Genomic DNA, 21411 nt, shown 5'->3' on the forward strand with positions numbered 1-21411 from the left:
TAACCATGTGTACTGCTTTGGTTTTTCTCCATTCATCTTTGTGACCTTTTGGATATTAGGGAAGACTAAATTTAAGAGGCACCATGGTTTTACAGAGAACAGAGCTCATTATCTTCTATTTATGTACAAATCTAGAGAATGATATAGTCAGAATGAAGAAAACTGACCCTGAAAATAATAAACATAATTTTTATGTCTTTCCTACTGTCACTTATTTTTGTATTATACATACATGTGTTTTCAAGTGCATACAACAGAATTTTTAGCTTTGGAAGGAAAAGGATTTTGTTTCTTTTATGCAATTTGTATAATAACTATGTAAGATCTTCTACTTCTAGTTGGATTAAAATAAAACTTAGTGATGACATTCTGCTTGGATGCATTAGTGATATTTAAGACTGCATTGAGTAATGATAGATATTTACCTGTCAGATGCAGAGAACTTTTCCTTTTTTGATCATCATTTCTATACAAGTGAATAATTAGATGATTTCCTTATTTTTTTCTGAAATTACCTCCAAGTATTAGTTAAACTTTTAGCTGTATCTTGCATACTGCGACATAGTGAATGGCACTAGAGTCTGACAATTATGGTATTTGCCAAGCAGGCACAAAGGTTAATTGAAAATCTGTAATAGCTACAGTACTATACAGACAAAATCCTCATAGCTATTTTCTTCATTTATAAAGGCTTGAGCCTGTATTACCATTAATGTCAGAAACACAAATTATTCCTTTGAAAGGGATTTTAGAGCACACAATCTGCAGAGGAAAGAGTCGATGCATGTGGATTGCTTTCCAGGAGGTGTGTAATTCCTTTCATACACTTACTCTAAAATGCTTTCATTATATCTGCTTAAAGCATGAACACAGTGATGCCTCTTCAGGGAATATTTTCAAGATTCCCAGTGGATGCCTTAACCTTGGCATAGTACAACTAAAATGTTCTATCTATCTATCTATCTATCTATCTATCTATCTATCTATCTATCTATCTATCTATCTATCTATCTATCTCTATGATTTAGTTTAACTTACAGTAGGAAATGGACAATAATTAACAATAAAATAGAAATGATGATAATGTACTCTCATGAAAGTAATAAGAATGTGGTCTTTCTCCCCAAATTATCCTTTGTGTTTTCACCTAATTTAAAGGAAGTACTTTAAGGCTTCTCTGTGGCATATCTGGATTGCCAGCATTGACACTGTTGTATTTTGGGATCACTCTTGAGTGAAACGAGGCTAACTTAAGACAAACATTGTAAGACCATAATGGACCTGATAATTCAGAGTACTAGTAACTAACTGGCAGATGAGTAGCATATATAGTACAGACATGCAGGACAAAAAGGACGATGCACATCCTGGGCACGTTCAGGCAGCACTGGATGAGAGTTCATCCAAATAAATAAGCTTATGATGATTTATTTTGGGACTTTTCATTTAATAGTATCTGAACATGATTGATTGAGAGTGACTGTAAACATGAAAAACAGAATCAGATATGAGAGGACGAATGTATAAACTAACAGTGGGGAGGGAAATCATTTGAGAGTCTCACACAAGGTATAAACTGAGTCATGCAGTTTAGGTTAATTATGCCTTTCAGGTGATGTGACATGACAAGCCCTCTAATTTAGTATAAGAGAACAAATGGCTCTGTGACAAAGAATTAAACTAAATTCCTACAAACCTCGAGCCTTAATGTTGCCATGTTATTTTCTCACATAATTCCCAGAGAATTGACCTCCTGTGCTTGTACTGTCAATTGAGATTTCAAAGACTCTGATTTAGAGATTGTTTGCTTACTGACATTTGATCTTGGCTAAATCGCAGAACCAGCTCTGCTCCACTTTGTCATCAGTAAAAGAAAGATGATCCTTGACACCTTCTCATCTCCTGAGATGTTATTAGGGTACCTTTGGTGAACGTGATATTGAAGAACATTTTCAGGATCTTAAAAACAGATACCGTTAAGCAAAGTCTCTGATAGCATTTGTCATCAATACTGACTTTTGGTGCATATAGGAAGAATTACGTCCATCTATACTGATCACTTTAATTTGGGGGAAAAACACATCAACAATAATACTCTCTTTGTTGTATAAAGAGCAACTGGTATACAATATATGAATTTGAGAAGGATTTTTTACTTGACTGAATCCATTAATTAATTCTAATCTTATTGCTGAAATTTGAAAAGTGCTTGCTTCATTTCAAAGGTCTTGCTGGTCCCTGTCATCAGTTTGAATTAGTCTTAAACTTCACAGCACTGAGCTTGCCATGTAAATATTTTAAGTCATGAGTTCCCATCTTAAGCTAACAAGTGATTATGCTGCACAGTAGAGCTACAAATGGCATCTTAATTAATGGTATCGTAAATGTCTTTCCCCCGTTGCTATGACACAAAGGTATTAGATCTAAATAGAAGAGATAATTGTTCAGAAAAGGAAAAAAAGGGAAGCAGGTGAGCAAATAAGACATATCTGAGAACTAATCTCAAGAGTTCTCCGGACAGTCTTTCCATCATCCAATTCACCTTGCCATTTGAAGCATTGTAATGTCTTTGTGCCATTACTTTCCATTTTGTGTGTTTCCTAAGATTTCAGGTTCTTCGTCACTGCTTTGCTGCTGAGAATTGCTTTCTCCTATGATACTAAGATTATTTTTCATTGTGCTTTTCCTTACAACCTCATAACTGCAGAATTTGTTCCCCTCAGCAGAATCTAGTTCCTTGTTATTTTCCCATCTTCACTTATTTCCAATATACTAGTCAGCCAGGCAACCAGTAAAATGAAAGGCCTGTTGGCATCATTATGTGTGAGATTTTCTATGGGAAAAGATTTTCTTTCACTTACTTCTTTTTTATGGTATCTGAGATGAGGACATGAGGCAAAAAGCTCAAATTGGACTTTTAAAAATAAAAATAGAGGAAATGGTACCAGCTCACAAACAGGAGACTAAAATGCCATCTCCCTTCTAAAAACTGAGTATTGCTCTCAGACTGGATTCAAAGGGGTCAGCTCAGCTTAGAGAACAGAAGGCACCATAGGAACAGGTTCTATAGCAATTATACCAATAAAAGATTGTAATGGAATGGGTTAGAAATAATAAATCGAGATTAACTAGGACCCAGTTGACTGGAACTTTCAATTATCTATATTTTCCTCTGTTCTTACCTTTTGCTAAGGGATGGTCAATGTAGGGCACTAAAAAAAAATCCTTTCTTTTGTGATTTTGGAAGAAAATTAAGTTTGTGGTTAATGATTATTACCTATATTTTGCCTAAAATCAGATCTCTGGCAACTATGTCCTAGGAGAGACAAATTGTGAACAGATCAACATCCTAAATTGCAGATATCAAAGACATTATAAGGTCAGTCTAAAAAAGTAGTGGTGGGAGGTGGTAGCTTACTAGTAGTATACTTGACTAACATCCTTGAAATCCTGTGTTCAATCCCCAGCACTGAAACAAACAAACAAAAATACACAAGTAAATTCAATCTGTTTTTCTATAGATTCCAGGTATGTGATTCTGTTGTACCAAATGGACTGGGTACATGTCAGAGATGTAAGCTCTGCCACGGCCTGAGTATGTGGCCTGGGGTTACGTGCTTCATATTTAATCTCATTGTCCTCATTTGCAGAATGAAGAGAGTGGGCCTGTTCCTCTCAAAAACTAAAACAAATTTAAGTCCTGTGATTTTTGTTCTTCAGGATGATCACTTCCAGGCTCTGCTAAGGAAGAAGGGTGAATTCTGTTTAAAATCATTATTGGGTACTAGAGATATGGCACACCTTATCATATTTAAGAGAATACAGTAGCTCACAGAGGCGAGTCAACTGGCACATGGCCACAATGCCAGTCATAAGAGTTGGGCTAAAGACTGCCCTCAAAATCTCTCTCTCTCTCTCTCTCTCTCTCTCTCCCTCCCACCCCTACCCCCATTATCAATAGATATATCCTCAGGTTTCTGTTGGGTCTGGGATTTTTGAAGTGGGAAATAATGATTCCATGTAATGCTAAACTGAAGACAAGCCAGAAACACCTATTAAAAATCTCATGAGGGGCTGGGAAGGTGGCTCAGTGGTAGAGTGCTTGCCTTGCATGCATGAGGCCCTGGGTTCTATTCCTCAGCACCACATAAGTAGAAAAAGCTGGAAGTGGCTCTGTGGCTCAAGTGGTAGAGCGCTAGCCTTGAGCTGCAGAGCCGAGGGACAGCACTCAGGCCGAGTTCAGGCCCCACGACTGACAAAAACAAAAAACAAAACAAAAACAACAACAACAACAAAAATCCTGATGAATTTGATCTGAAGGATAGGAATGGTAGGCAACAGGGTAACTAATATGAGTCAAAGACACAACCTAACCTGATAGAATTTTAATACTTGAATATGATTATATAGCTTGAGAATCTAAATAGATGTTTTTTCTTTTGCTGAGTATTTGTTTCATTGTTGATTGATATAATGTTAAAAAATTGTATCTTAACAGCAGCTACACTTTTTTTTTTTTACCATAGAGACACACTTTATAAAAATCAGCCTTATGACAAATGCTCATTTTTTAAGATGGCTTATATTTTGAGATAGAGAAAATGTCAATAAGTCCCTTCAGAGTAAAGGTTGTATCTTCCTTATCTTCTATCCCGTAGCACGCATCCTAATATAAATTACTCACAGTCAACAAACAATTCTAAGAATTTTATTATTTATTTTTTACAATAGTAATGTAAGAGTGTTAACAGTGTTTTAAGTCACAGAAATAGAACAGCTCTCCCCGTTTTCATGATATATACAATTAAAATTAATGATACTTGTTTCTGAGGTTCTGGTGGGGAGGGGTTGGTGCTAGTTGGAGGGGCTAAAGCTAACCAGGAGGCTGACAAAGGACCAATATGGTCAGTGGAGCTCGTTTCCATGTATGAAAAGAAAACAATCCTGTTGAAATTATTTAGGTAAGGGAGAAGGGAGAATGATATAAGGGGTGAGATTTTAAGCATGCCTGGAAATGTCACAATGAAAATTCCTCTGTATAACTAATATATGCTAATTAAAAAGAAATGAACATACCAGTTTCTGTCTAGAGGTTGACTCAAGATGATCTAAGTCATCTGGGGATGACTGGCCTTTGAAAAGTGGACTCGTAGATTCCACTTTGGATATCAATAGGCAGTGGCTGCATCTATCTGTGCCCAAATGTACTTCCTAGAGGCTGTCTATAGAACTCCAAGCAATATACATGTAGACGGTGGCTCAGTGGTAGAGCACTTGCCTTGCATGCTTGAGGCCCTGGGTTCGATTCCTCAGCACCACATAAGAAAAAAGCCAGAAGTGGTGCTGTGGCTCAAGTGGTAGAGCACTAGCCTTGAGCTGAAAAGCTGAGGGACAGTGCCCAGAGTTCAGGCCCCACGACCGGACCCCAAAAAAACCCAAAACACTTTGCCTTGTAGACCTTCAGGAAGGGATACTTTCTTGATTCTTTTGAACAAACAGCCACTTCTTCATTCCCTCCTGTGGAAAACAAACCAAATTGTAGATTGATATTTTTCATGACGGTTGTTCAAACCTTTCAAATCATTTATTGGAAGTCTGAAAGATTTTGTACAAAGATGCAACCTGTAAAAATCCCCAAGATTCTAGAGGACATGAGAACTTTCAAGGACAGAAGACGATCTTTCTCACTAAGTGATTCTCCCACACTTGTTTTATCTTTCACACTGGGAAGAAAGTGCTCATTTTTATCTCTGGAAGCTCCCAAGCTTTGATATGTCTTACACCAAGCCTAATATTTTTGGAAATGGAATTGGAAGAGCCAGAATTGCTGTGGCAGATAGGCAGATTCTGAGTTTGATTCTTTATTTTTGTGAATAAGCACATTCTATTGTGTTTCAAGGAATCACATTTTGCTGCTACTGCAGTGTTGTAGCATTTCTAATTAAAAGTGTCTGCTCTACTGAACAGGTTTTGTAAGCCTTCAGAAGACACTTTTGTGTTTATTTCCCTTTATTTGTGTTTTCAGTGCTTTTTTAATACTGCCTTTAGCAAAGTAGGAATATGGAATGTTTAGATACAGTGCTGTTCAAGTGTTTGTAGCAGTAGTGTCTTGTTTGTTTGTTTTTTTCATAAATAAAAAATATCTGTGGGCACACAGTAGCTTCAACTGGACCAAGGGTTTTCTGAGGGCAGCTTTTGCAGTGAAGGTAAGTGGCATTGTTGGAAAGATGATCTAAGGTGGATTTTAAAAGGACTTAGGGATATTTCCATTGAATTGGAAGAGGAATAAAATTGAAGTTGGAGGGAGTGAAATAAAGGAAATAGGAGCAGAAGGAGGGGTATCTGAAGTGGCCAGAGTAGAACTGAAAGGCGACATTTTGGGGAGACAATGTCTGTTGTCTCATTGTGATGACTAAGTCCCAAGTCAGAACCCACTCCTTCCCAGCGCACTGTGAAATACAGGAAGATAAAGCCGTTCTCAGCAAATCATAAAACTAGAGGATGGTGGAACTGTGTTGGAAAGCAAAGGTCTGAATCAATGTTGCTTTTGTTATTGAAAATGCCTTTGTTTAATATGTGTCCTGTATTATGCTGCCTATTTTAGACATCAAACTCCCCATGATCAGGCAATTATTCTTGCCTTTTACCCCCAGCAAAGCACTTCACTAGGTATTTGTGTTTGAAACTTCTCTTCAATCTCGAACAGTGTGCTTGTGACTCTGACTTTTACCTTACTTGTGAGAGAGAAGGATGGTCCAGACCAATCATGGTTGAACCTCATGACTCAGATTCCTGTAAGCCCTTCTGCCTCACTCCAAGAGTAGGTAACTTGACCTTGCTTCCTCATATCAAACTCTGGCTTGTCTAATCTTTCTGTCCCATGCTGCTGTCTTTGTCTCACCTCTCACAAGAAGGTATTACTGAAAACTAGCAGTAGGAACTAGAATTGAATACTGAAATAGCACAAAATGACCTTATTCTTATGGAGAACAGACTAAATTGATGTTGGGGACCAGCACTGGTTTCCCAGAGAGATGATTTTCATTTGTTTAACAGTTTTCCTGTGTAGGAGTGTTATTTAGTTTGCCTTAGAATACCCCTGAGTGCTCTTTCACCTTCTTAATCTATTTGTTTGATTATGTTGACTTGGCAAGAAAAGGTATTTGAACACATTAATGTTCAAATAGTCTTGTTTGAAAAACAAGCTACCAGAACAAATGATACCCCACTTATGGTGCTACTTTAAAAAAGAAGTCTCCTGATTTTGAAAGTCACAGTGTGTTCCTCACCACTATTGCTTGATCTCACCCACTCCATGCTTTTATAAGAATATAAAGCTTACTATATGTTAGATATAAGAGGATGCAGTGCTGTTTAGCTATTTTACCAAACTATGCCTTACTGAATAATTTTAAAAGGAAATTATTTGTTAACAGTGGAAAGTAGAGTGTCAGAATTGCTCTCTTGAAGATAGCAATGATAAAATCTGATCAAATAAAAAAACAGTTCCTCTCACCCTCCCAGTTTAAATGCATAAAGAGCAGCCATAAGCAGGCAGCAATGCAGAGGATTTGGCTTTGGAAAAGGAAAACGCTTTTAGTCTTCATTATGAGGGCCTTTTTATAATTTTTAAAAATAATATTTTTATTGTTTTTAACTAGTTGTACAAAGGAGTTCCCAGTTAACAAAGCAGATTATGAATATAAGATGTCCTGAAAAAGGTCACACCTTTCAACATTCTCATTCCTCCCAATCTACCCCTTCCTTCACTTTCCTTAAATTTTGTAGTATAGATTGAATTTTTAACTGTGTTCTCCCTCCCCTCCTTTTTCTCTTTGGATCTTTATAACAACTTAAATGTGGCCTGCCTGGAACCTAGACAAAAAGTAGAAAGCTACATTTTCCTTAAATTGGGATGTCATTGGACAGAGTGGAAAAGAATATGGGACACTGGAAATTGAAGAGGGAATCTCTAGAGTGAATGTAGTTATCAAATCTGAAATGTCCCTTCCAATTTCTTGGCTTAATACAGACAAATGCTTTGAGGGACTATTGAACATCACAGCAGAAAACAGCAGCTGGAGAGGACAAAGGATTAGGAGGGATTTTAGCAGTTAAATGCAACAGATGAGAAAAAGGTTAACATTTGAATGCCACCAAACCAGAAGGCTTCAGTAGAGTAAGTTAAGCATCCATCCATTCAAAATGATAAACCAGGGATCCCAATATTCTTGCAAAAAGAAAAGAGAATGTAGAGTTCCTAAAAGGTTTTATGCATAAAATCTAATATATAATACAAGTTATAAGGCATTCATTGACATTATAACCTATTATCAAGCGAAAAGAAAGCAGTCCATAAGGAACAAGCTAAAAGATGATTAGGAACTGGAATTGGGAGACAGGGATTTTTAAAGTTGTAATTTTAAATACTTCATGATCCAAAGAGTAAAAGATTGTAATGACAAAAAAAGAGTAAATTTCAACTGGAGAAATATTATCAAGAACTTTAATCCATCAAATGGAAAATCTAAAACAAAAAAATTCTGGCTATAGGTTTAACTTTACATTAGAAAGAGACAAAGATGATTGTGCATGCAGAGGAACAAGTAAAAAGCAGAGATCTGAATTGTGAGACCATTTGCAACAGTCTCACCCACTTGTAATTTAAGTTCCTGAAAGAAAGAAGAGTTCTTCTCATTCCCCACCTATCTTTTTTTCCCCTACTGCTTCATTTTCCATGATGCAGAACTAAAACAATGACTGTTTGGCTGAAATTTTCATTTAAAAAATACCATCTTATCAAAAAATCTCTGCAAAATTTGAAAGAATAAAAACAAAGGCAGCCACACACAGGCACATGATATATATCATAAAAAGAATAATGTGAAAGAACATTCTTAAAAGCAAGTAGAAATAAGACACACACATTGTGAAGGTTAAAATGTGTTTGCGACTTTAAGAATCACTATTCCACAATACGGTGAAATATGTGAAATTTATGTAATCACCTAATCTCAAAAAAACAAAAAAGAAGTAAAGAAAAGTGAAGGGGTGGGTTAGGAGCCAAGGGTGACAGTGTTATCAGACACTTTGTATTCACACACTGTTTTGTAGAGTGGGAACTTCTTTGTACAACTACTTAAAGATAAAAAATTTTAAAAACACACACACACAGAGTACACAGATTGGAGCATGGGAGAAGGAAAGCAAGAGAGAGAGGGACAGAGAGAGGGAGGAATGGATAACATTTAAAAAACTATTTATTGTTATTGTAAGGGTGATATGCAGAAGGGTTCTGGTTATGTAAGTCAGATAAAGCGTGAATGACTTTTTGAACATTATCATTCCTTTCCTTGTTCTCTCCCAGTTTTTCCCTTCTGACCCCACTCCCAAGTCGTATAGTTAATTTTTAATACAGTGTCTAGTATCACTGCAGCATTTTCACCCTTTTTCCTACCATTTCTGTGCCCCCCCTTACCTTCCCAAAGACAGATAAATGAACAGAGAAGACAAAAGGAAATGAAAACAAAAGAAACAGAAAAAAAACCCTTGTTTCCACTTCCTGGAATTCATTACAGTAAATATCATCTCATATGGTGATGCACACAGCTATGATGCCTATATGATTCTTTTCTAAGAATATCCTCCTTTGGTATCATTCTATGTGAGTGCCTAGAGACCTGTATAATTTATCATGTCTAGTGTATTTTTTTTCTTTTACCATCCAGCGTGTTTACTTGTAGATTTATAGGTACATTCTAAGTACTACACATGAGTCTGGCTAACTTAATAACATTTTTTCCAAGTCTTTCTATTTCTTCATGAGGGGCAATATCATTCTTTCTAACAGAAACCTAGAATTCCATTCTGTATATATACCATATTTTCTTGATCCATTGATCCATTAAGGGGCATCTGGCCTGATTTCATATCTTGGCTCTGGTTAACAATGCTCTAGTGAGCATGGTGGTGCTGGTAGCTTTAGGGTGGCCTTGTTTGTGTTCTATTGGATAAATGCCCAGAGTGGGATTGCTGGGTCATAGGGAAGCTCTATGACCCATCAATGACTCCTCTATGACTCTTCTCTTTTGAGGAATCTCCATGCTGTTCCCATAGCTGTTGAACAAGTGTACATTCCCACCAACAGTGTATTCCCTTTTGGCCACATCTTCTCAGCATCTGTTATTATTAGTTTTTTTTTTTTGATAATTGGCCATTCTAACTGGAATGAGGCAAAATCTCAATGTTGTTTTGATTTGCATTTCTTTTATTGCCAGAGATGTTGAACATTTCTTCATGTATTGACTGGCCATTCTTCTTTTTCTAAGAAGTCTCTCTTTAAGTCTTTAGCCCATTTATTAATTGGATTCTTGTTTCTTTGATGGTTTTTTTTGGGGGAGAGGTAATTTTTTGAGCTCCTAAGTATATTCTAGATATGAAGCTCTTTTCTGATGCATAGCTAGTAAAAACAAACAAACCAACCAACAAACTTTTCCCATTCTGTGGGCTTTCTATTTGGCTTGTTAGCTTCCCATTACTTCAGTTTAAAGTAATCTCTTTTATCCAGTCTTTCTTTGATTTGTTATGCTTCTAGATCTTTACTTAGGAAGTTTTGACCTCTGCGTAGGAGCTCTATTGTTTCCTCTACCACTTCCTGTAATATTTACATGGTGTCTGGCACTATATTGAGGTCTTTGGTCCTTGGATAACATTTTTTTAATGTGCTTAAAATTTCATCAATCCAACATTCTACCTCAACTAAAACCATTTACTAAGCTAAGGTGGAAAGTAAGATATTTCCAAATTTATGAAAAAGCTGAGAAAAATATATTCACAGCAAATCTGAATTGTAAGAAACGTTAAAGGGATTTCAAAAATGGGCACAACTACAACTAATCTACAGGAAGATATAAAAAGCAAAACTGAAGAGTAAATATGTCCAAAAGTATAAAAACTTGTACTTTTGGAAGATAACTGTGCAGTGCTGTGGAGTTTTGTATTTCTCATGTATAATATGAAAATCAACGTTAGAGGAAGAAATTTAGAGGGAGAAATTTCTTTCATTTTGTATGCTGTCTATAATCTAGGTATGCTATAGTGAATTAAAGATTCATGTTGTAATCCCTAGAGCAACCATTAAAAATTTAAAAAAGAGTTAGTTAAAAGCTAATAGATAAAAATTAGGAGGAATATTTAAAAAATCTATTAGTTCACAGGGAAGGAAAGGAGGAATATTGAAAAAAAAGCAGCACAAAAAGAATGAATACACAATTTATACTGTCAAAACTAACCATATAAACAATCACTATATGAAAAAATCCAATATATTCATTAAAACTCAGGCTACCACAATGGGTAAAAATCCAAGCCTAACAACATGCTCTTTGTAAATCTAGAAATACAAATCAGTTGCACGTTAAAACGTGGCAAATAAATATTTAATTTGAAGATGTGAGGAACAAGTGTAATTTGGCTGCTCTTACCTCATGACTAATATTGTATTGAAGGGTGTTTTTAATGCAATCAGAAAACAAAACAACAAATAGTCTATTTATTTGAAAGGAATAAGAAAAATATGTTTTTTCATCAATGCTCACATAGAATATCCTACTAAGATATCTATTTAAAAATTCAAACAAATATGCAAGAGAGTAAACAACAAAAAATCCTCACAAGAAAATTTAGCAAGTTCTTAGGAAAAAAAGGACAGTATAAATATAAACTATGTTCTTATAAACTGTAAAGTTTTAAAATTGTATCTAATATTTTCTACTTACTATAGAATCAATAAAAAGAAAAGTAGAAATAATTTTTAAAGATATGAAGTTTCTCTACACTATAAAGTATAAAACATTACAGAGGGAAATTTAAGACATACCAAATAATTAGACACGTTTACCAAATTCATGGATTGGAAGACTAATGGAACTAATATAATTCCTCTCATAGTCTCAGTCAACTATTTTAACAGAAATGGATAAGCTCTTTCCAAAATTTCTATGTAATGGAAAAAACTGAGAATAGCCAATATAGTCATGAAAAAGAGCAAAGTTAGAAGCCTGAGGACCCAAAGCACCTGATACTAACTCTTACTATAGGCTATAATAATGAGGACAATATAGTACTAGAGTAAAAACAGATATAGTAGAACAGTGAGTCCAGAAATAGGTTCGTAATTATTCAGTGACTTTCAACAAAGTCCTAAGGCAATTAACATGGAGGGAAAGTATTTTCGCTCAGGAGGCCAAATATAGGCATGAAAACAAATGATCTTTCATTCCTGCTATATAATCAACATAATGATCTAAATTGGATCAAGGCTTACCTGTAGGACTAAAACTAGTGATTCTAGAAGAATACATTCATAAACACCATCAAGATTTGGGCTAGACAAAAGCTTTACAGACACAACCTAAAAGGTAGTAAACAAAATTAAGAATTGATAAATTTAAGTGAACCTAACACTTTCTGCTCACCCACATACATTAAGACAATTTAGACAAATCATCAATTGGGGGTAATTTTTTAGCACATATATCTGCCTAAAGACTTCTATCTAGAATACATAAAGAATGATTTTGGGTTTTGTTGGTCATGGGGTTTGAATGCAGGGTCTGAGCACTGTCTCTGAGTTTTTTGTTCAAGGTTACTGCTCTACCACTTTACGCCACAGTGTCACTTCCGGTTTTCTAATGGGTAATTGGAGGTAAGAGTCTCATGGACTTTCCTTCCCAGGCTGGCTTGAAAAGCTGGTTTGAAAACCATGGTCCTCAGGCCTTAGCCTATTGAGTAGCTAGGATTACAGGCGTGAGTCACCAGCACCAGGCTGATAACGTTGCAATGCTGTTCAAGTGAAGCTCAAGAAGTAACAGAACTAAGCCAAGGTCACAGAAATCAGCAGCTATTGATTACATGCATAGAAATGATTAGTAAGGAGTTCATGTGAATTTTGGGGAGCGAGGAAAATGTTTTGCATTCTTGATTAATGGGGTAGTTACATAGTGCGTACACTTATCAGAATCATCTTTTTGTACCCTGACAATCTATACATTTTACTGTATTCAGTTTTAAAAGAACTGGTTAATTGTCGCTGATCCATCTCTTCACCTGCATTTGATTATTGTCTGTACAATCCTCACTTGATCCTATAGCCCTGCTAAGGCTTTGTAAGTGCTGGGTAGTTTAATCATGGTAATCTCGTGGAGGAGCTCTTGAGGCAGGTTTGTTGTCTGACTCTGACCTGTTGCCTGACTTGGACTTCTGTCACTTGGCCTATTGCTTGCACTAGCTTTATTTTTCTCACTGCTACTCTAAAATCTGCTCAGAGCCCATCAGATACAATTTAGCATCCCTTATTGGTTCAACCAAACTACATTTAAGGAGCTTTCTCAATTACATGCAGACTTGCTGCTGTCCAAATCACTTCATCTTTCTGTACCTCATCCATTCTTTCTTTAATGAGGAAGAACTATCATCTTGCCATCACTGAATGGTGTATGGGGAAGAGCTTGAAACAATGCCTTTCAATGAAGGGATGAAAGGTTATGTCAGTGTCTATGGAAATGATTATTTTTCAATGTGTACCTGGATTATTTATAAATAACGTGATTTAGCTCAGGCTCTTGTAACACCAGAGAGTTACAAATGCATACAATATAAATATTTAGTGAAAAAGGAAGAGTTCTATAAACTATTATATTTGTAGAAAATTCCAAAATAATTGCATGCTTACAAAATTGATGGCAGCCAGCCCCATGGGATGATTTCTCTGGAAGTCTAATCCTGGGAAATCATTAAGAAAAGAGAAACTTCATAAAGATTATAGCTGAACAGCAGGATAGAAGCAGAGAAGCCAGCCCTACACTAATAGTTTCTGAAACCTAGAGGAAAATAGCAATTTTCCTTCTTATTGAGGGGCGAAGTGGGCAAGTGGCATTACATTTCCCTGTGTCTAATCAGTAAACAAAAGTAGTAAAACTTGTGTATGCTCATCAGGGAGACTGTTGGGTGGTACGGTCAGAGAGGGACAGATTGAAATTTTCTAAAGAGAAAAATTTACAAATGTAGTAACACAAAGCTAGTGACAGATGCAGAACTGAAGAACTGCATGGTAGAGGGAGACTTTCAAAATACTGTGTAGGAAGTGAGAAGCTTTTCATACTGCACAAGCACATTCATCTAAGAGTATTTGTTTGTGCAAGGCTAAAAAAAAGCAAAATCTTAAGATTCTTAATGTCTTGCCATCAACATGCCCTAGTAGTGGATGAAGTCACACATTGCCTCAGGAATTCAAGGTGAAGATAGTGGAGAGAGGAGGGAGTAATGAGCTCTGGTGTCATAAGAGGTTATAGTCTACCACCACGTTATGTAAGTAGAAAAAGTATCCTACAGTCTGCTTATCTTCAAAACATATCTATGTACATGTAGATAGATATGTCACCTCATTTACTTGAAGAGTTAGATAATCTTTTAAATTATTCTCTAAGTTAGTTTGCTACATTTATCATATGAATTATTTTTTAGTGTCCTAGTTTGGAAAAGTGGATGATTATTTATCAATATCTTGATAAAGATAAAGACTTTCTTTTTTTCAATTTAATTTTATTGTCAAGGTGATGTACAGAGGGATTACAGTTATATACATACCTTAGAACAATTATGTACAATCCATATTACTTTTCTTAGTATAATTCTCAAGTGGTGGTGGTGGTGGTGGTGGTGGTGGTGGTTGTAATACTTAGGAGGGCAGCAAATAGTAAGGTGGTGTCTTCTTTGTTTCAGGAGTTGTAGGGTCTTGATATAATTTTCCTTCTAATCATAGTATTGACACATGAGCTGGTTCAGACAGCATTGAAATATAACTATGGAATTGGTTGCTTAATACTGATGCCACCCAATGACTTTTCAAAGACATTGGGAAGAAGTGGGGATCAGTATCATCTCTCTCTAACACAGCCTTCAGTTAACCTGTTTAATATGCCATATTCACCTTTTGTATAATATCACTCTTGGTCTAACATTTTTTTCCCAGGAGTTTTTCCCAGATGGTCCCAAATTACACTATTGGCATGAATTTTATTATTATTTAAAATATACTTTATTTTACTATTTATTTATTTATTTTGCCAGTCTGGGGGCTTGAACTCAGGGTCTGAGCACTATCACTGAGCTTTTTGCTCAAGGCCAGCACTCTACCACTTGAGCCACAGTGCCACTTCTGGCCTTTTCTGTTTATGTGGTGCTGAAGAATTGAACCCAGGGCTTCATGCATGCTAGGCAAGCACTCTATCACTAAGACACATTTCCAGCCTGAATTTTTATTATTTTTATGCTCGTACCACATGCATGTGTGCTATAGACAGGGAATTCAACAATGGTGCCTACATATTAGCTTGGCCTGGGCCTCTATCTTTTTCTGAGCATACTCCCGTAATACCCTTTCCTTCCTTTCATCTATGATTTAGAAATTTAAAATTCTTATACTCTTCTCTCCCTTTCATCTCCTTCTTTTCTCTCATTCAAGACCAGCATTGAGATCTTCTTTTGTTCTTTCTGTCTTTAATTGAGCTCAATGTTGGAATCATTGAGAAGAATTTTCCCTAAACTCAGTATTTTAATGTATATTTTTATAATTTAATCTTGATACTTTGCCCTTATGGCTTTAATACATATTTTCTTTCTCTAAATTAATATTTCTGTACAAGTTTGCATGAGTTAGTGTGAAAATAATAACAATACCTTTTATAATAGTCTTTGAAGGTATAGCTTGCTTGCATTTATATCATCTTAGCAAAGAAATTGGCAACATATATTGTGTGTTTGCTATATGTAGCCACTCATTAATATATCATTTAGTGTTTACATCCTTTCGAATTTGTAATAATTATAGTCATACTTTGAAAAAGAGAGAACAAACACAAGGAACAGCAATTTGCAAAAGGTCACTTCTCATAACACTAACTGTAGAACTGAAATTTGAGGGGAGTCAGTGTTACTCAATACGTTGTGCTATGTGGTCATTAGCATGAATTCTTAGAGTAATTGTGACCATGTTGATCAAGTCTTCTCTCTTATAAAGCTTAACTAAGAAGTCAAAACTAGGTCCTGATAGTTATGTGTATTTTAATTTCCCTGTACATTTCTCATTGTAGTGAGCCAATAGTATAAAAACTAGAAATCACAACCTGCAAACCTACTTATGCTAAAAGGCAGACAGATAAATTATTAGCTCAGTGTTGATTTGAATCTTCAAACAAGAGTATGTGTTCAGAGATTTATGATGGTATTGAATATGCTGTCATGGAATCGTTGACTTTTAAGCCCCAAAGAGATCTTAGATAATAATACAAGTCACTAGGCATACCAAATTTATTACATTCTTCACCCTTCTCTAAAATCATTGTATACATTATTTATTTCATTAAGTCCTAACACCATGAAAGATAACACGAGGAAGTAGGCTATCATTTTGTACTGTGATCATTTCACAAGCAAGAACATGGAATTGTTATAGTTAAATGACTTGCTTGAGTGGTAATTGGCCAAGTTGAGATTCAAATTTGAGATTGTGCTATTAAATATTGTTGTTTATTAAAATTTATTATACTATGGTTTTACAAATGATGAAAATGATGTTGAAAAAAATCACTAGGTTTTTTTTTTTTCCAGTTTCGCAGCTAGTCAGTGATAGAATTTAAACTTTTAGAAGAGACTTCGCATTATGGGATTATGGTCACATTTTCTTTTTTGTCATTTTTTTTCTCTACAAAGTTTTAACTATTACCATTCTTTGGTTCTTTTATTCATTTTTCAGCAGGAAACTGAGATTCAGTTTTATGCAGAGGTCAAGGTACAAGGAAGGATATATGGACCAGTAGGTCCAACAAGATCTTATAAGGAAATGGAGAAAATATAAAAGCAGTTAATTTTGTTTCAAAAACAGAATATATGTAATTTCTTAAAAGCACATGAGGAGATATTACAGTGAAGAGTAAAATACAAACAGTATTGTCAGACTTGTGAATAATACTTAGAAGATATTGAATTTGAAATCAGCCTTGAAAGAAAGTTAGGGGGTTGAATGTATAATATTATATCTAGTATATATCAGAGCAAGCTAGGTATTATGAAAAGTACAGAGGTAGTTCAAGAACAATGTTCTCATGACTAAGAAGCAAAATGCTACCTGAACAGGCAAGATATGTTCAGATGAAGTGAGGATAAACAGCAAAATGTTAAAGAGCTTTAGAAGGTGAGAGAAAGGAATATTGGAGATGTAGTTAGGCCTATTGAAAGAGCAGAGCCTAAATTCAACTTGGCCACCTTAAAAGATGAGCAGGGGGGCTGGGAAGGTGGCTCAGTGGTAGAGCGCTTGCCTTGCATGCCAGAGGCCATGGGTTCGATTCCTCAGCACCACATACGCAAAAAGAAAAAAGCCGGAAGTGGAGCTGTGGCTCAAGTGGTAGAGCGCTAGCCTTGAGCTGAAGAGCTGAGGGACAACGTCCAGGCCCAGAGTTCAGGCTCCACGACCGGACCCCCCCAAAATTAATTATTTTAAAAAGCTTTCTTATTTTTCCAAGGACATATTAATATTTTGTTATATATGCGAAGTCTGTATAAACTTTCATTAATTTTCCATAATTTCCCATCATAGAGTGGTGTCAAATCTACTTTCATGGATGTTTACATTGGATTGTACTGATTGATACTAGATTGGTACTAATAAACAAACTTTGGACCTTCCAGAGTGAAGAGATAGGAGAGACCATATAAGGACAAGGCTGACATGTTAAGAATCTGTTATCAGGGGTGAGGAGAGTTAGTTACCTCCATCAGCCACATATTTGGGATCTGTAGCAGCACTGTGGTCATGGTCATGGCTATATACTCCATGAGCTGTTCCCAGCTGATAACTAAGCATGGCGGCATGAGCAGAGCCTGGACATTTCTATGACCCTCTATGATTTTTGCACTAGACCTCTCCATAGGGCTGGCCAAGACATTTTCAAAGCTATATTACATTTGTGCCATTTCTGAATTAATCTTTCTCTCCTTCTTTCATAGTATCAGCCTTGGTTTAGAGTCCTTTCCTGGGTACTTCTGAGCTCAGTCTCTCTAAATGATTCCCTTATCAATGATTTTATCCTTGGTATATGTTTCCTGGAGGATGCAAACCTAAACAGCATCTTTTAGATAATCAAATTTTAATATATGGAGCTAAAGTTTGGAGTACAGATCATTCTTTTTCATAAAGGACTGGGTGGTATTTTAGACTTAGTAGACTACATATGATTTTTGTCTTTGATTTTCTTTGGACCTTTAGCATGTGAAAGTCATGTTAAACTGTAGACTGTAGAAGATGTATGTGCCTATTCCTGTTCTAAATGAATAAGAGATGTAGCTTATGAGATATTTGCTTATTGGGTACATAATTCTGTTTTATTCTCTGTGTAAGGCTAATTTTTGCCCATTAAATCCACACGGATGACTTTTTAGTTTTATCAGCAACTAGCTGACTCACTTCAGCATGATTTGAGCGTTTGGGGGAGGAGTAGACTGAGGTGTGGTCTGAATCCAAGAAATGCAGGTCCATGCCAGTGTAAACATATAGGTTTGAAAGAGATAAGAAGGGATCAAATATCCAAAACACCAATAGTAGAAGCACCAGGAATTCTCCCTTCCTTAACTTCTGTACTCAGCTGTGCCTGAGAACCTTAAACAAGAGGAAAAATAGGGTGAAGCTGGAAAATATGCATAGATGGAAGGATAAAGACAAGGTTGCAAGAAGGAAAGGCCACACAAAGAAGAGAAAGCAGATTTACCATTTCTTTTTAATGGTACCTATGAGGTTGTTGAATCAAGAGAAAAGAGAAAGAAAACATGGCAGCTGGCCGGAATGGAGAAGACAATGTAAACTTAGGTGGAAAGAAGTAGTTCTTTAGAAATTTGATGTCCCATTGCATAAACATAACTTTCCAGGAAGAGAGTGCTGTGCAAAGAAACTTGTATTAGAAACAATTAAGATGAACTCAAGGAACACATCCTTGATAATTCAGATTCAATGTAAATGTCTGTCTTCAGAATTTGTTTTTATGACTTCATTAGAAGGAAGAGAGATTTGGACCACATAATAGGACAATTCTAAAGAACAGCTTTGTCCATTTCTCTAGGAAAAGTTTTATTCAGGATGTAGGTATCTTTGTTCTGTTCTGAAATTCTAGGAAAAAACAGAACACTTTGGTGTGGTTTAGAATGAAGAATAAGAGTATGAAATTGAACTACAGTGAAGATGTAGGGCTGATGTGTGCCATGCTTCGTCACTCCAGGTTCTTTATCTGGGCACAGTTTAAAGTTAAGTTTAAGCATATTAATAGATTAGATCAATGAGAAGAGGGCAGAAATATCTTCTTGATCCCAATGTTCTCTATTTCTGCAGTGATCTTGGAGGCCAAGTGCAATTGAATAGTTAAAATTGAAGAGGAGGAGCTCCATTCCATGATATAGCTGAGTAAGAAATAAAGTGTAGTTAAATTGTTCTATGATTTATTTCTTATTTAACAAGGCTTTACTTTTGGCGATGTAGAGATTCCACAGGTATTGAAGTACAGTCATTCATTTGTTACATATAAAACTCAGTTAAAAACAATTGCAAGCTGATGGGATTGAGTCAAGGGTGTACAGTGACTAAGAACCTCTTACAGAGCAGACGTAGAGGAAAGCAGATCTTACTGGAATTTCAGGGAGAGAAGATGGGGGGGGATGAAGCAGAGGGAAGAGGGGATGGGGGAAAGGGGAAGAGAGAAAGGAGAGAGGGATGAGAGGAGAAAGGAGAGAGAAGAGCAAGAGGAGTGTGCTAACACTGCCTAAATATATTCAAGCAAGTGTTTTAAGACCATTGAAGAGGAGTAAAGACTGTGGTTATAAAGGTGGAGGTAGGCAGAAGTGGCACTGTGGCTCAAGTGGTAGAGCGCTCGCCTTGAGCCGAAGAGCTGAGGGACAGCGCCCAGTCCCTGAGTTCAAGTCCCAGGACCAGAAGAAAAAAACAAAAAACTGTAGGGAAAGAAAGGTGGAGGTAGGATATAATGGCAATTACTAGTGGGTGCTGTTGTTTTTCATTGAATGTAGTATCAAATTCTGCTCTCTAAAGCTCAACTTTCCTAAGTGGAAATAATTATTAAATTTGAGACCAGGTAATATGTTAAATGATAGATATCTATGTAGTAGAACCCTGATGTAGCATTTTACCTGCTCTATAGCTCTGATTTTTTTTCTGGCCCCTGCTTAAAATGGCAACAGCTCCCTCTGCTCCCTCCCATAGGCACCATGCATGCTTGTCATACTGAATTATTTACTGCTTCCTAAAAATATCTTCCATTCATGTACTTCTTCCTCCATTTCTGCCTGCTAAATCCTTCCTTTTTCAGTGGCTATGTCAGATATAGTCTTCCAGATGAAAGATTAGTGATTATAGTGTATTACTTGCTCCTCGCTACCATTATTGAGCCCAGTAGCTTTCAGATATCCTTGTCTTTCTACTTGTACTATAGTCATTTGTATTTGTGTCTTCTGTATCTATTTTGTTAATTTCTCAAGCTGAGATAAATTAATTTTTTTATGTTACATAGTACGGAATTCCTGACCACAGTGTGTAATAAATGTCCAATTAATTTGAAGATAATGGAAGGTTGAAAGAACTATTTCCATTTAATATTACTAGATACTAAGGCACATTAAAAGTGATTGTTAGAATTTAGTAGTAAGAATTAAAGAATTGAAAAGAAAACCTGATGGCTGAAATTTTCTTAGTAATTACAAGGTGATGCAAATAAATAGAACAAGGGATATTGGGTATATTTTTGCTATTTGTAAAAAAGCAAGCAAAAAAGAAAAAAGAGCAAGAAGGGAAACATAGGTTTAGGACTTTATATACGACCAAAGAAAATTCCACACAAAATTAAATATTAAAATAACAAAGCAGAAAACAAAGAGAAAGGTTAGTATTTATCTTGTATCTCAGGAACATCTTATAATCTTAAAATACTTTAAAGGCCATAAAGAAGAAAGCTGAAATAGACTTAAAAAAGAAGTTACAATAATTTAATTCTTTGAAGCAAGCAAAGCAAAATAAAGATAGGCATTTATTTTGGAGAATTATTTTCCAGAAATGATAAAAACAATTTATACCATCAAAATATAGACAATAATAAAGGCAAATTAAAAAAATGAAGGCAAATTAAAAAAAATGAAATATTTTGACCTATATGTTATACTATAAATTAAACATTGATAATTTTGCTTATTAATGTGGACCAGTGGGTAATACATTTACAAAATATAAATGGATTTGCCTCTTTGCTACTTCCATTAAAAGACAATTTAATATGTGTCAAAAGACCAAAATAATCATAAATA

The sequence above is a fragment of the Dipodomys spectabilis genome, unplaced genomic scaffold (assembly GCF_019054845.1).
Source record: "Dipodomys spectabilis isolate Male_0828 unplaced genomic scaffold, ASM1905484v1 ptg000001l, whole genome shotgun sequence".
NCBI lineage: Eukaryota > Metazoa > Chordata > Mammalia > Rodentia > Heteromyidae > Dipodomys > Dipodomys spectabilis.